We start from the raw sequence: 13,443 nt of genomic DNA, 5'->3' as shown, positions 1-13,443 counted from the left end.
TGAAGTTTGTTTTGACCAGCAGTTAATTTGTTGTTGTTGTTTCATTGCTAAGTCGTGTCCAACTCTTTTGTGACCCCATGGACTATAGCCCACCAGGCTCCTCTGCCCATGGGACTTCCAGGTGAGAATACTGGAGTGGGTTGCCATTTCCTCCTCCAGGGTATCTTCCTGACCCAGGGATTGAACCTGGGTCTCCTGCATTGGTAGGCAGATTCTTTATTGCCGAGTCACAGGGAAGCCCAGCAGTTAATTTATTTGTAGATTAATTTGAGAGGTCCTTCTTGAATAACCAGGTGTTTTTAAAATTTCCATGGAGTCTAGAAAGTCATAATTTAAACACCTCTTACCCATGCATGTAATAATATAGGAATTATTCAGCACAACTTTCCCCATCCCGGAAGTGGTTTTCTGCTCAGTCCCTAGTAGTTTCACTTTATCCAGCTTTGCTTTTAACAAGAGTCAAAGGAAGCTTTAGGAAGATCTGTGGAACTCTTATGCATAGCTGTCTTCTCTCCTGTACCTTGCCCCTCCAATTCAAGTACCCTTTTTGTGTGTGAACTCAGAAGGCTGCTCTGGTCTATTTCTGTTACCTCTCCCATCATCGCAATGTGGGCGGTGCCTCCAGAAGGATGGTGGACTAATTTTAGGAGTCAGGTAATTATTTTTTCTCTTAGGAATCAGAGTCCTGTGATGCCTACTTTCCAATGCCTGAAAAGACACATTTCATGTAGTTTGTACTATTTTCTTCTTCTTTGTTGTAGGAGGTCCAGCTATTCCATCAGAGTTGGAACTTTTTTTTTTCCCTCCTAATGTGTTCTAAGGGCTTCCCTCATATTTCAGTCGGTAAAGATTTTGCCTGCAATGCCAGAGACATGGGCTCGATTCCAGGGTCAGGACGATCCCCTGGAGAAGGAAATGGCAATCTTCTCCAGTATTCTTGCCTGGAAAATCCCACAGACAGAGGAACCTGGCAGGCTACAGTCCATGGGGTCGCAACAGTCGGACACGACTCAGCGACTACACCACCACCACCACCACTGTGTTCTAATTTATTTTTGTAAGATATCTTCTAATGTGGTAAGTCAGTCTCATCTTCCTTCTAATCTAGTGTTTTCTTTAAGGTTACATTTTTCATATTTAATGTTTTTATTTTAATTCTTTGCATTTCCAACAGTCATCAAGTCCCCTTGTTATTTTATAGGTTCTATATTTATATGTTTTTGCTTTAATCATAACATTCTCATCATCATTAAATGTTCAACTGTCTTCCATTGTTTTGTCATCTTGTATTAGTCCATTCTCACGTATTTTGTAATTTTTGCCTTTGGATATCAAATCAGTTCTTTTTTTCATGAAAATCCTAGTTATAACTATGTCTGAAATTTAGCAGCTGTCCTTATAGAAGATTTTGAGTTTGTTTAGGCAGGGTCATGTGGACAGGTTAAAGACCAGTTTTATCTTGGTGTTTCAGTTTGGGCTTAATTCTCTATATATTTAATTTGATTGGGAGTCCAGTGTTTCTACATACATAATGTCTAATTTTCTAACATATTTCAAGTAACGTTTTTTTTCAGTCATGTCTTGGGACTGATAACTTGTTTTTGCTGTGCCCAGTCTGTATCTATGCCAACATGAGCAAAGTTTTTCTTCTTTTATTTGAGGTGACAGTTTTACTAGGGTTTCTGTTTTGTCCAGGCTCTTTCTATGCAAATAAAGAGACAGGTCTGCTTACTTTAAGTTCATTTTCAACATAGGTGCTTAAACACCAAATGGTATGTCCATGTTTAATATATTTAATGAAATGTTTGTGGGTTACAATAAAGACAGAGGTCTTGTCATTTTGGTTTAATCTGACATCTTGAGTAAAAGATATGATCTGAATTTTATATCTCTACTCTTCTTTGTCAAATCAACTTAGATTTCTGAAACCTGCTGAATAATGAACCCAATATGATTTTCTTTGCTTATGTAATTTGATATTTTATGTTAGCAATGTAGTAAAAGATACTCTTGTTTATGATTTTAAAATTACCATATTTAGAAACATTTCAATATTTTACTGTATATCAGAAATTATTCTAGGCATTTATATATATTACCATATTTAAATGCCATCCTATATTTCTGGAAAATTATATGAATTCTATTAAGATTTTCAAAAAACCTTAAAAGGGATGACATTTAAATCACATTATGGACTGTAATATTTATGGATGATATGATTTACAAGTTTTGTTTCAAAATAATATAGAAGTTGGTGAATTATAGATTTAAGAAAATTGCCATGCATTGGTAATTACTAATACTAATAACTATGTAGGGGTTTATTTTACTATTCTCTATATTTTTAAAAGGATAACAAGTTTCCTTTACAAGAATATTTGACACATAAACATTATACAGTGGGATTTATCCAAGGGATCCCAGGATGGTTTAGTATCCACAAATTAATCAATGAGATACAGACACTAATTGAAGAATAAAAGCTACATGATCATCTCAATCAATTCAGAAGAAATTGGCAAAATTCAGTGTCCATTTATAATAAGAAATCTCCACAAAATGGATACAGAGGGAAATACCTCAACATAAAGGCCATATATGACAAGTTCACATCTAACATCATCTTCAATAGTATAAAGCTAAAAGCATTTCCTTTAAGTTCAGGAATAAGACAAAGATGCCCACTATCACTATTTTTATTCAATATAGTATTAGAAATCCTAGCCACAGAAATCAGACAAGAACAAGAAATAAAAGATATCCCAATGGGAAGGAAGAAATAAAACTGCCACTGTTTACAGATGACATGATACTATAAATAGAAAATCCTAAATATGCCACCAAAATCCATAAGCAGTCAATGAATTTAGCAAATGCCAAGGATACAAAATTAGTATGCAGAAATATTTTTCATTTATATTCATTTAGTATGTACTAAAAACAAACTATCAGAAAGATAAATTAAGAAAATGATCCAATTTATAACCATATAAGAAAGAATAGAATATGTAGGACTAAATCTAGTGAAGTAGGTAAAAGACTTGTACTTGGAAAACTGATGAAGGAAATTGAAGAAAACACAAATAGATGGGAAATATATACTGTGTTCATGGATTGTAAGAATTAATGTTTTGCAAATAACCATATTACCCAGGACAACCTACTGACTCAATATAATCCCTATCGAAATAACAATAGAATCTTCCACAGAGTTGGAACAAGTAATTCTCAAAGTTGTGTAAAAACACAAAAGACTCCAAATAGCAAAAACAACTTTGAGAAAGATAGAGAAATCTGGAGGTATCATACCCTCTAATTTCAAAATATACTACAAAACTATAGCCATCAAAACAATACAGTACTGACACAAAAACAGAACATAGATCAACCGAACAGAATAGAAACTCAGAAATGAACCCACATACATATGAGCAATTAATCTACAACACAGGAAGCAAGATTATTCAATGGGAAAAAGATAGCCTCTTCCATAATTGGTGCCAGGAAGACTGCAGACGCATGCAAAAAAATCATGCTGAACTATTCTTTCAAACCATGCACAAAATTAAGTCAAAATGAATTGAAGTCTTAAAGATAAGACCCCAAACCCTAAAATTCCTAGAAGTAGACTTAGGTCGTATGCCCTTTGACATCAGTTTTTTGGATGTGTCTTTGATGTTAGTCTTTTAGGATATGTCTCCTTAGACAACAGAAACAAAAGCAGAAATAAACAACTGGAACTACATCTAACTAAAAATCTTTTGTACAGTGAAGGAAGCTAGCAACAGAATGAGAAGGTCACCTGCCAAATGGGAGAACATATTTGCAAATGATAGATCCTACAAAGGGTTAATATCCAAAATATACTAAGAACTCATGCAACTCAACATTAAGAAAAAAACAACTAAAAATAGGCAGTGGTTCTGAATAGTATTATTTCTCAAAGAAGACATACACATGGCCACCAGGCACATGAAAACATACTTAACATCACTAATCATCAGGCAAATGCAAATCGAAACAAAACAAAATATCATCTCACACCTATCAGGGAGGCTATTATCAAAAAGAAAACACCCACTGTTGGCAAGGATGTGAAGAAAAAGAAATTCTCATGCACTGTTGGTAGGAATGCAAATTAGGGCAGCCACTATGGAAAACAGTATGGAGATGCCTCAAAAAAGTAAGAATAGAACTACCATATGATCCAGAAATCCCACTCCTGGGTATATATTCAAGAAAACAAAAACCTCAATTTGAAAAGATATATAAACTTCTGTGTTTATTGCAGCATTATTTACGAAAGCTAAGATACAAAAGCAATTCAAGTACCCATCGATAGATGAATTGATAAAGATGTGACATATATGCATATATATGCATATATGCATACACACAAATGGAATATTTCTCAGCCATAAAAAGGATGAAATCTTGCCACTCATGGCAACATGGATGCACCTAGAGGGTATTATGCTAAGCGAAATAAGTCAGTCAGAGGAAGGTAAACACTGTATGATTTCACTTATATGTGAAATCTACGAAAGAGAACAAGTGAACAGATAAGAGTTTTCAGGTTCAGAGAACAAACAGGTGGCTGCCAGAGGGGATGGGGCTGGGGAAAAGAAAGACATAGGTGAGGGAGATGGACAGGTATAAAATTTCAGTTTCAAAATCAATGAATCACAGGTATAAAATACACAGTGTGGAGAACACAGTCAGTAGCTATGTACTATCTTTGTGTGGTGACACATTGTAACTAGAACTTTCATGGTGATTATTCACTGAAATGTATAAAAACAACAAATATATGCCATATAACAAGAACTAATACAGTGTTGTAGATCACTTACACTTCAAAAACAAACACACAAGCAAACTCACAGAGCAAGAGATCAGATTTGTGGTTATTAGCAGCAGGGTGTTGAGGAAAGCAAAGCTTGGATGAAGGCAGTTGGCAGTCAAAAGGTGTTTACAAACCTCCAGGTAAAAGGTAAATAAGTATTAGGGGTGCAATAGAAGCATGATACATATAATTAACACTGTTATACATTACATATGAAAGTTATTAAGAGAGTAAATCTTAATTCTTATCACAAAAAAATGTTTTTCTATGTTTTTATTTTTGTGTCTATGTGATGGATGCTTATTAAACATAATGTGATAATTGTTTTATAATTTATATAAGTCAAGTCATTATGCTGTGCACTTTAAACTTATACAGCAATATGTGTCAATTATGGGGCTTCCCTGGTGGCTCAGACGAAAAGAATCTGCCTGCCATACAGGAGACCTGGGTTCGATTCGGGAGTCAGGAAGATTCCTTGGAGAAGGAAATGGCAACCCAAGTCCAGTATTTTGCCTGGAAAATCCCATGAACAGAGGAGCCTGGCAGGCCACAGTCCACGGAGTTGCAAAGAGTCAGACATTATATAAAGTGTCAATTAAATAAACACAACTGGAAGAAAATGCATAATAAATAAAAGTCTTAAAAAATGTTAATCGCTCAGTCATGTCTGACTCTTTGTGACCCCGTGGACTGTAGCCCACCAGGCTCCTCTGTCCATGGAATTCTCCAGGGAAGAATGCTGGAGTGTGTTGCTACTCCCTTCTCCAGAGGATCTTCCTGACCCAGGGATCGAACACAGGTCTCCTGCATCGCAGGCAGACTCTTTACAGTCTGAACCACCAAGAAGTGAAGTGAAAGTATTAGTCACATTCATGTCCAACTCTTTGCAACCCCCATGGACTATAGCCCACCAGGCTCCTCTGACTATGGAATTCTCCAGGCAAGAATACTGGAGTGGGTTGCCATGCCCTCCTCTAGGGGATTTTCCCAACCCAGAGATTGATCCTAGGTCACTGCATTCTTTACAGTCTGAAGAAAGTATCATGTTTATGGGAATGACTGAGATTCTAAGCAGTACAACAGCATTCCATAAGCCAAAATAGGGGGAGAGCCTCATGAACTAGCTATTCTATATCTGAAATAAGGATTCTTATGTAGAGAGAAAATGAGTTATAAAAAATGATGTTTGCCTCACATTCTTTTCTTGCATATTAATTTATAAAAAGTGTTATCTATTAAAATTTAGAAATGAAATTTCTTAAACATATCCAATAATAAATAAATATATATCTTCAAATATTTTTTCAAGATTTTAAGCAATCGCTAAGTTATGGTATTCTCATAAATTCCTTTATGAGAGGTAAAATACATACTTTGTATTTCAAAATATAAACTCACTTTTTGTTACATTTGTGGTACTTAAAGCAGAAAATTTCAAATTGCAATTTCAAAATGCATCTAAAATCAAAGAGAGTCTATTGAAAACCTAATAAACCCTAAGAAGGAGTTACATTAGCATTACAAAATAGGGCCTTGTTATCAATTCTACTTATTGTTAATAACACAAATGGAGCAATGTTCTAACTGAAGCTTAATTTGAACAGAAAACAGAAAATTTTTAAGGCCTCTTTATTTGTTTGCAGTGAATTTCCTAATGTGAGAAAGAATGAGAGAATATTTTATTGCTGGAAACTAATTTTCATTAGGACTATAGCTTTTTTGAAAGAACAATCTAGGAAGATAATTGGGGCAAATAAAAATATGTGTGGGATATACATGAACAAGTTTTCAAATGAATGTAGCTAGAACTAAGTCCAGATTACACTCATATTGAAAACATCATGTCCTTTGATACCTCTGAATGCCTTTTGGCATGAAGTACAAGGACCGCAGCTGGGGCTTTTAGCTTGTGATTGATAAACTTAATGAAGCCATTCTCATGTATTGTTAGTTGCCCCTTTAAAACAAAAGCGTTTTTCCTGAATAGTTTGATTAGCTTTTTGATATTTTTCAGCTTCTTCAATCAATTATTTTCCAGGCAGTATCAATCAAGCAGAAAGTTAGCATTACTGAAGTATTAGATACTAACCTTCCATAGCCTCACTCTGAACTACAAAGAGAGCATTTTTTATTCTCATTCTAAGATTCACTAGCTTGACTTGCGAGAAAGCTAACCTAGAATGAAAAGAATCCTGCCTTCTCTAAAGCAGGCTGTTGCACCCGGGGAAGTTTTTATGCCCCTTGCGGTTGAAGGTGCTTTTAATCCACTGTGGAAGCAGCTTGAGTTACTGAAGATGACTGAGGACCTTAGCTATTGTTAAGGCCTGTTCAGGTCTATTCCTCAAAAGTCTAGAGCAGTCTAAAGAACATGAAGTCTGGCTTCTTTTCTTTGATAGAGTATATTTCTACTACATAAAACACATCTTTATGTACTGAAAGAAGGATTTCCTTTATACGTATGTCTCATTAATCTCTATACCTTGTCCCCAAAAGGTCCTCTTTCTACATAGAAGGGGAGGAAGCAGTAAATTATCTTTTTTTTAATGATAACTTTTATCAATTTGCATATTGGAAACTAATAAGCAATACACCTTCGGGTATTAAAATACTTCTTATCTCTAGCTGGAAATAAGATGCAGCCTACTATATTTTCTGGAGTGGAGCCACTTAGCCTGAAGGTAATACATACTTTTTTTTTTTTTTTCATTTCTTTCTGATAAGAAGCCGTCAGTCCTCTTTGATTTATAGTTCTCATAAATAAGGTAATTCATTTCATGATTAATTTTAGTTCTAAACCATTTGCATATTGAATAAGAGATTCAGAAATGCCTATGAGAAAATAACTATGTACCTTTGTTTACATTTAATAATCAACATGATTTATGCATCCAACACATTTTTTTTTTATCATAGCTCTCACTTTAAATGAATCTCATGGAAATATTTTGGCCATTTTATATTACCTTTTTATATTTTAAATTTAAAGGCAATATAGAGCCTATGCTCCACTTCAAGACCTTACTTCCTAGTTCAGCCAGTGTAAGGTGAACTAGATTTACCAAGACTTTACTTTTGCTTAAATGCAATTTCCCTGATAGCTAAGTTGGTAAAGAATCTGCCTGCAATGCAGGAAACCCCAGTTCAATTCCTGGGTCGCAAAGATCCTCTGAAGAAGGGATGGGCTACCCACTCCAGTATTCTGGCCTGGAGAATTCCATGGACTGTAATAGTCCACAAGGTCACAAATAGTCGGACACAACTGAACGACTTTCACTTTCAACCTCGCTTTACTCTTGGGTCTATTTCCTGTACCTTTGTAAACTCCTGATGTCTATAGGAAATTATTGGTAATTATTCCCAAACAACCCAAACTTCAGGACACTAATATGCTTGGAGCTATCCTAGGCTAATGATGTGAGTTGGACAGTGCATAAAATGCCTCCCTCTTAGTCCCAGGGGAAGGAAGACCTGAAGCTACTGTCATATCAACGTCAACCACCTAATATTGTGTTAGTTTGGGCAACTAACACAATATTACATTATACTGGTTTTTCCTCCTCTCATGGTAGGAAAGGAGGAAAGCCAAAACATCTCAGGGTATTGTCCCTGAGATAACGTTCACAAATAAAGCTTTGTCTTAGGCGTGTATGTTTTTGAGTGTTTTCCTAAGTCTACTTAGGATATTGCTTTTGAGATTCATTTCCATCTGTGTGTGAATTTTATGTTGAATGTTGTACAGACATACAATGTTTATCATTAAGCAGTTGAAGAACATTTAGGTTATTTTCAGGTTTTGGCAGATAAGAATAAAACAGTTACAAACTTTTGTATGTGGGCATTAGTGTAAACGTATGTTTTAATTTTTTTGCAATGGCACCCCACTCCAGTACTCTTGCCTGGAAAATCCCATGGACAGAGGAGCCTGGTGGGCTTCAGTCCATGGGGTCTTGAAGAGTCAGACACGACTGAACGACTTCACTTTCACTTTTCACTTTCATGCCTTGGAGAAGGAAATGGCAACCCACTCCAGTGTTCTTGCCTGGAGAATCCCAGGGACAAGGGAGCCTGGTGGGCTGCCGTCTCTGGGGTCGCACAGAGTGGGACACGACTGAAGCGACTTAGCAGCAGCAGCAGCAGCAGATGCCTTATTAGAATTCGAGTCGCTTTACCTACCTGCCAACACTTGTTCGTGTCAGGTCTTTCTTCATTTGTCTCTTTTTTTGCTCATTCGGTTGGATGTGTTGTAGTATTTCACTGTGGTTTTAACTAGCTTAGTGACTGATGATAGTGACCATCTTTACATGTGCCTATTTTATTGAAAGATCAGCTGTTATCCTTATGGAATTCCCTTGTGTGTTATTTGTTGTTTTCCCTTGCTGCTTTTAATATTTGTTCTTTGTGTTTGATCTTTGTTAATTTGATTAATATGTGTCTTGGGGTGTTTCGCCTTGGGTTTATCCTGTTTGGGATTCTCTGGGTTTCTTGGACTTGGTGATTATTTCCTTCCCCAGTTTAGGGAAGTTTTCAACTATTATCTCCTCAAGTATTTTCTCATGGTCTTTCTTTTGTCTTCTTCTGAACCCCTATGATTCGAATGTTGTAGCGTTTAATATTGTCCTGGAGGTCTCTGAGATTGTCTCATTTCTTTAATTCGTTTTTCTTTATTCTCTCTGATTCATTTATTTCTACCATTCTATCTTCTAATTCACTAATCCTATCTTCTGCCTCTGTTATTCTACTATTTGTTGCCTCCAGAGTGTTTTAATTTCATTTATTGCATTATTCATTATATATTGACTCTTTTTATTTCTTCTAGGTCCTTGTTAAACCTTTCTGCATCTTCTCAATCCTTGTCTCCAAGCTATTTATCTGTGATTCCATTTAATTTCAAGATTTTGGATCAATTTCACTATCATTATTCGAATTCTTTATCAGGTAGATTCCCTATCTCTTCCTCTTTGTTTGGTTTGTGGGCATTTATCCTGTTCCTTTATCTGCTGGCTATTCTCTGTCTCTTCATCTTGTTTAAATTGCTGAGTTTGGGGTGTCCTTTCTGTATTCTGGCAGTTTGTGGAGTTCTCTTCATTGTGGCTTTTCCTCGCTGTGTGTGGGTTTGTGCAGGTGGCTTGTCAAGGTTTCCTGGTTAGGAAGCTTGTGTCGGTGTTCTGATGGGTGGAGCTGTATTTCTTCTCTTGTTCAGAGGGATGCTGCAAACAATAACACTGGCGTGTGCTCGCAGTGCCTCAGCCACTGGGTCTGCCCCCGCTCACGGCGCGTGTAGCCTCCCTGCCCACACTGCTCGGGCTCTAGGTTGTTCCGCCGGGAACAATCTGAGGCTGGGCCTGGGTTGCATGTACCTCCCAGGTCCAAGCCGCTCAGGTTCAGGCACTCGGGTAGTCCTCAGAGGCGCAGACTCAGTTGGGCCTGAGTTTTGTGCTCTTCCCAGGTCCAAGCAACTCAAGTGATGAGGTGTTTGGCGAGCGCCAATGCTGCGACTTATCGCCTCCCCGCCACTCGGTTATCTGGGTGTAAAACCGGCGCACCTTCTCAGGCAGATATTAACCATCCAGACCCCCAAAAAGTTTTAGTTAGCAAAGAAGCCTGCTTACAGTTTTATAGATAATGTCTCTCTGGGGCTGCGATTGCCCCCTTCCGGCTCTGGCTGCCTGTCACCGGAGGGGGAAGGTCTGCAGCTGGCTATCTCTGTTCAATTCTTTGTTCCGTGCGCGGGCCTGGCGGTCTTAGGTTAGGGCTGGCTTTTCGCGTGGTAGATATCCCACAGTCTGGTTTGCTAGCCCAAATTATTTCGCTCAGATAGTGCTCAGGGTATTCAGGCCAGATTCTTACTCTAAGCGATGCAGCCCGCGCTGCGCCTCCCTGCCCAGCCCCCGTTTGCTAATGGCGCGTGCAGGCGTCTGCGTTGCTTCTCCGCTGGGGGAGTTACCGTAGGACTCGCAATCTGCGAGTTTTAATTGTTTATTTTTTCTCCCTGTTATGTTGCCCTCTGTGCTTCCAAAGCTCGGCACAGATTCGGCAGTGAGAAGGTTTCCTGGTGTTTGGAAACTTCTCTCTTTTTAAGACTCCCTTCCCGGGACGGAACTCCGTCCTCCTCTTTGTCTCTTTTTTTGTCTTTTATTTTTTTCCACTCCTTTCGAAGAGTTGGATTGCTTTTCTGGGTGCCTGATGTCCTCTGCCGGCATTCAGAAGTTGTTTTGTGGAATTTACTCGACGTTTAAATGCTCTTTTGATGAATTTGTGGGGGAGAAAGTGTTCTCCCCGTCCTACTCCTCCGCCATCTTGGCTCCTCCTCTCCTGTGCCTATTTTAAATACATATCTTTTCTGTAGCAAATCATTTTTTCATGTATTTCACCCATATTTACTGAATTGTTTCCTTTTTAGTAATTTTTGAGGTTTCTTTGTGTATTCTCCTTGTTGGTACTTTATTAAATGTGTTTTTCAAATGTTTTCTCTGAGACTATGGTTTGCCTTTTCTTCTTATTTTTTTTTAATGCTGTTGTGCAAAGAGCAGAAGGTTATATGTGTGCCCTATCTAAAAAATAATTGTGTACCTCAGTATCATACAGATTTTCTCCTATGCTTTCTTCTAGAAAGAAGTTTTAAATTTTACTTTTACTTTTATCTTTATATTATTTTCCTTCTACATGGATGTGCAAATGTTTCAGTAGCACTAAATCAATGAAGAAAATATTTCTCTGCTGAATTACATTTCCAACTCTATCAAAACTGTAAGAAATTAGAAGCTCATATAGAAGAAATTTGTGCTATAATATTTAGAGCTTAGTCTGATAAGCACTGTCTTGTAGTTTTATTAGGCATTTGCTATGAAAGAGAAAGAACTTTCTACTTTTATACTAAGTACTACTTACTGTATTATGTTCCAGGCAAGAGTACTGGAGTGGGGTGCCATTGCCTTCTCCGTGTAAGTAAGTAGCACTCTTCAAACCGGAAGACCATATTTCAAAATTTTAAACTATAAATACATGAAATGCATAAATGTCATCAACAGATCTAATTACTTTCTCTGGTTTATTATGCTCTGGCTACACTACTCTCTTTACTAGTTATCTCCCATGCCTTGTATATTCCCACCCTGGAGTCTTTGCAACCAGATTCCTTTACCTGAAAAATCTCATTTAGACTAATCCTTAAATGTCACCTTTATAGAAAGGCTTTCCTTTCCACCTATTAAAATTATGATGCTCTCTCCTTTCTCACAGCGCTATATGACAGTATGCCATTTACAGGTGTCTCTTGAACAATATCACTTTGAACTGCATGGGTCCACTTGCATAGACCCATTAAAACAAAAGTGTATCATCTGTAGTTGGTTGAATGCAGTGATGTGGGACAGCACATACTGAAGGCCAACTATTAATATAAACTATTCATGGATTTTCAACTCAGTGTGGGGCTGGTGCTCCTAACACCTGCAGTGATCAAAGGTCAATTGTATTTGTTTTCTGCCCTATATCCTCCCTTTAGCATAAAAGCTCCATGAAAGGAGGGATTTTTTTTTTCCATAGCTTTGTTTTGCTTACTGTTTTATCTACAGTGGCTAGATCAGCCACTTAGTACATCACAGGCATGCAATAAATATTATGGAACAAAGAAATGAAGAAATGTCCATTATTTTAGGAGGTATAATTTTTATAACAAGTAGAATACTCATTCATAATCAAAATATCTAGCTTTGATTTTACAAATGCTTACTACTAAATTTGAACACATAATTTTTGTTTTTATTAATCTCTTAATTAAAATGTCATCATGTACATTGACTTCTTTTCCCTGAAATGTCCAAGGGTTTCAGTCCTCACTAATCACTGTTTCTTTCATTACTAGGAAAATTGTTGTTCAGTATGCCATATACTTCTATACTTATTATGCTAAACAGTAATTTGAAATTTATTTAACCTTTTTATATTTGTCTTTTTTCCAGAGTACAGTGACCAAATTGAGGGGAATCAGCTTTATTTTTTTAAAATAGCCAGATTAAGACAATGGGTCAATTTATTTATCCTCAAACCATCATTGATGAAGACATGTCCGATGTCTTAATGGAATCTGACTCTTTGTGGCTATGGATTGAAGGCTCTCCCCTTTTTTTACTGTATAGGAGCACATAGATGTTTGAAAACCTTTCAGTCTGCCCTTTGCCACAGTTCCATGCAATTCACCTAATGTGCTATGTGCTTAGTCAGTCAGTTGTATCCGATTCTCTGTGACCCCATGGACTGCAGCCCGCCAGGCTCCTCTGTCCATGGGGATTCTCCAGGCAAGAATACTGGAGTGGGTTGCCATGCCCGCCTCAATTTATCTACCACTAAGAGGCAAAAAGTCAAGTATTATGTCTATAGTCTACCTAAAATTGCCACACAGACTGGATCTTCCAGCATTCCCCTTGGATTTTCCTGGAACAGTCAAAATTTGACCAACCCAGATGTGCTGTCTTCTGATATAGCCCATTCTTCACCACTTTCTAAGGGTCATGGTCCCTTACACCTTCTTGTGAACCATAAGATTTCCTCAGCTTCCTCCTGTGTGTCAGACATTTTCAAACCTCTTAACA

The sequence above is a fragment of the Bos javanicus genome, chromosome 7, assembly GCF_032452875.1.
Source record: "Bos javanicus breed banteng chromosome 7, ARS-OSU_banteng_1.0, whole genome shotgun sequence".
Classification (NCBI taxonomy): Eukaryota; Metazoa; Chordata; class Mammalia; order Artiodactyla; family Bovidae; genus Bos; species Bos javanicus.
The sequence above is the reverse complement of the archived record's forward strand: the minus strand, read 5'-3'. Positions refer to the sequence as shown.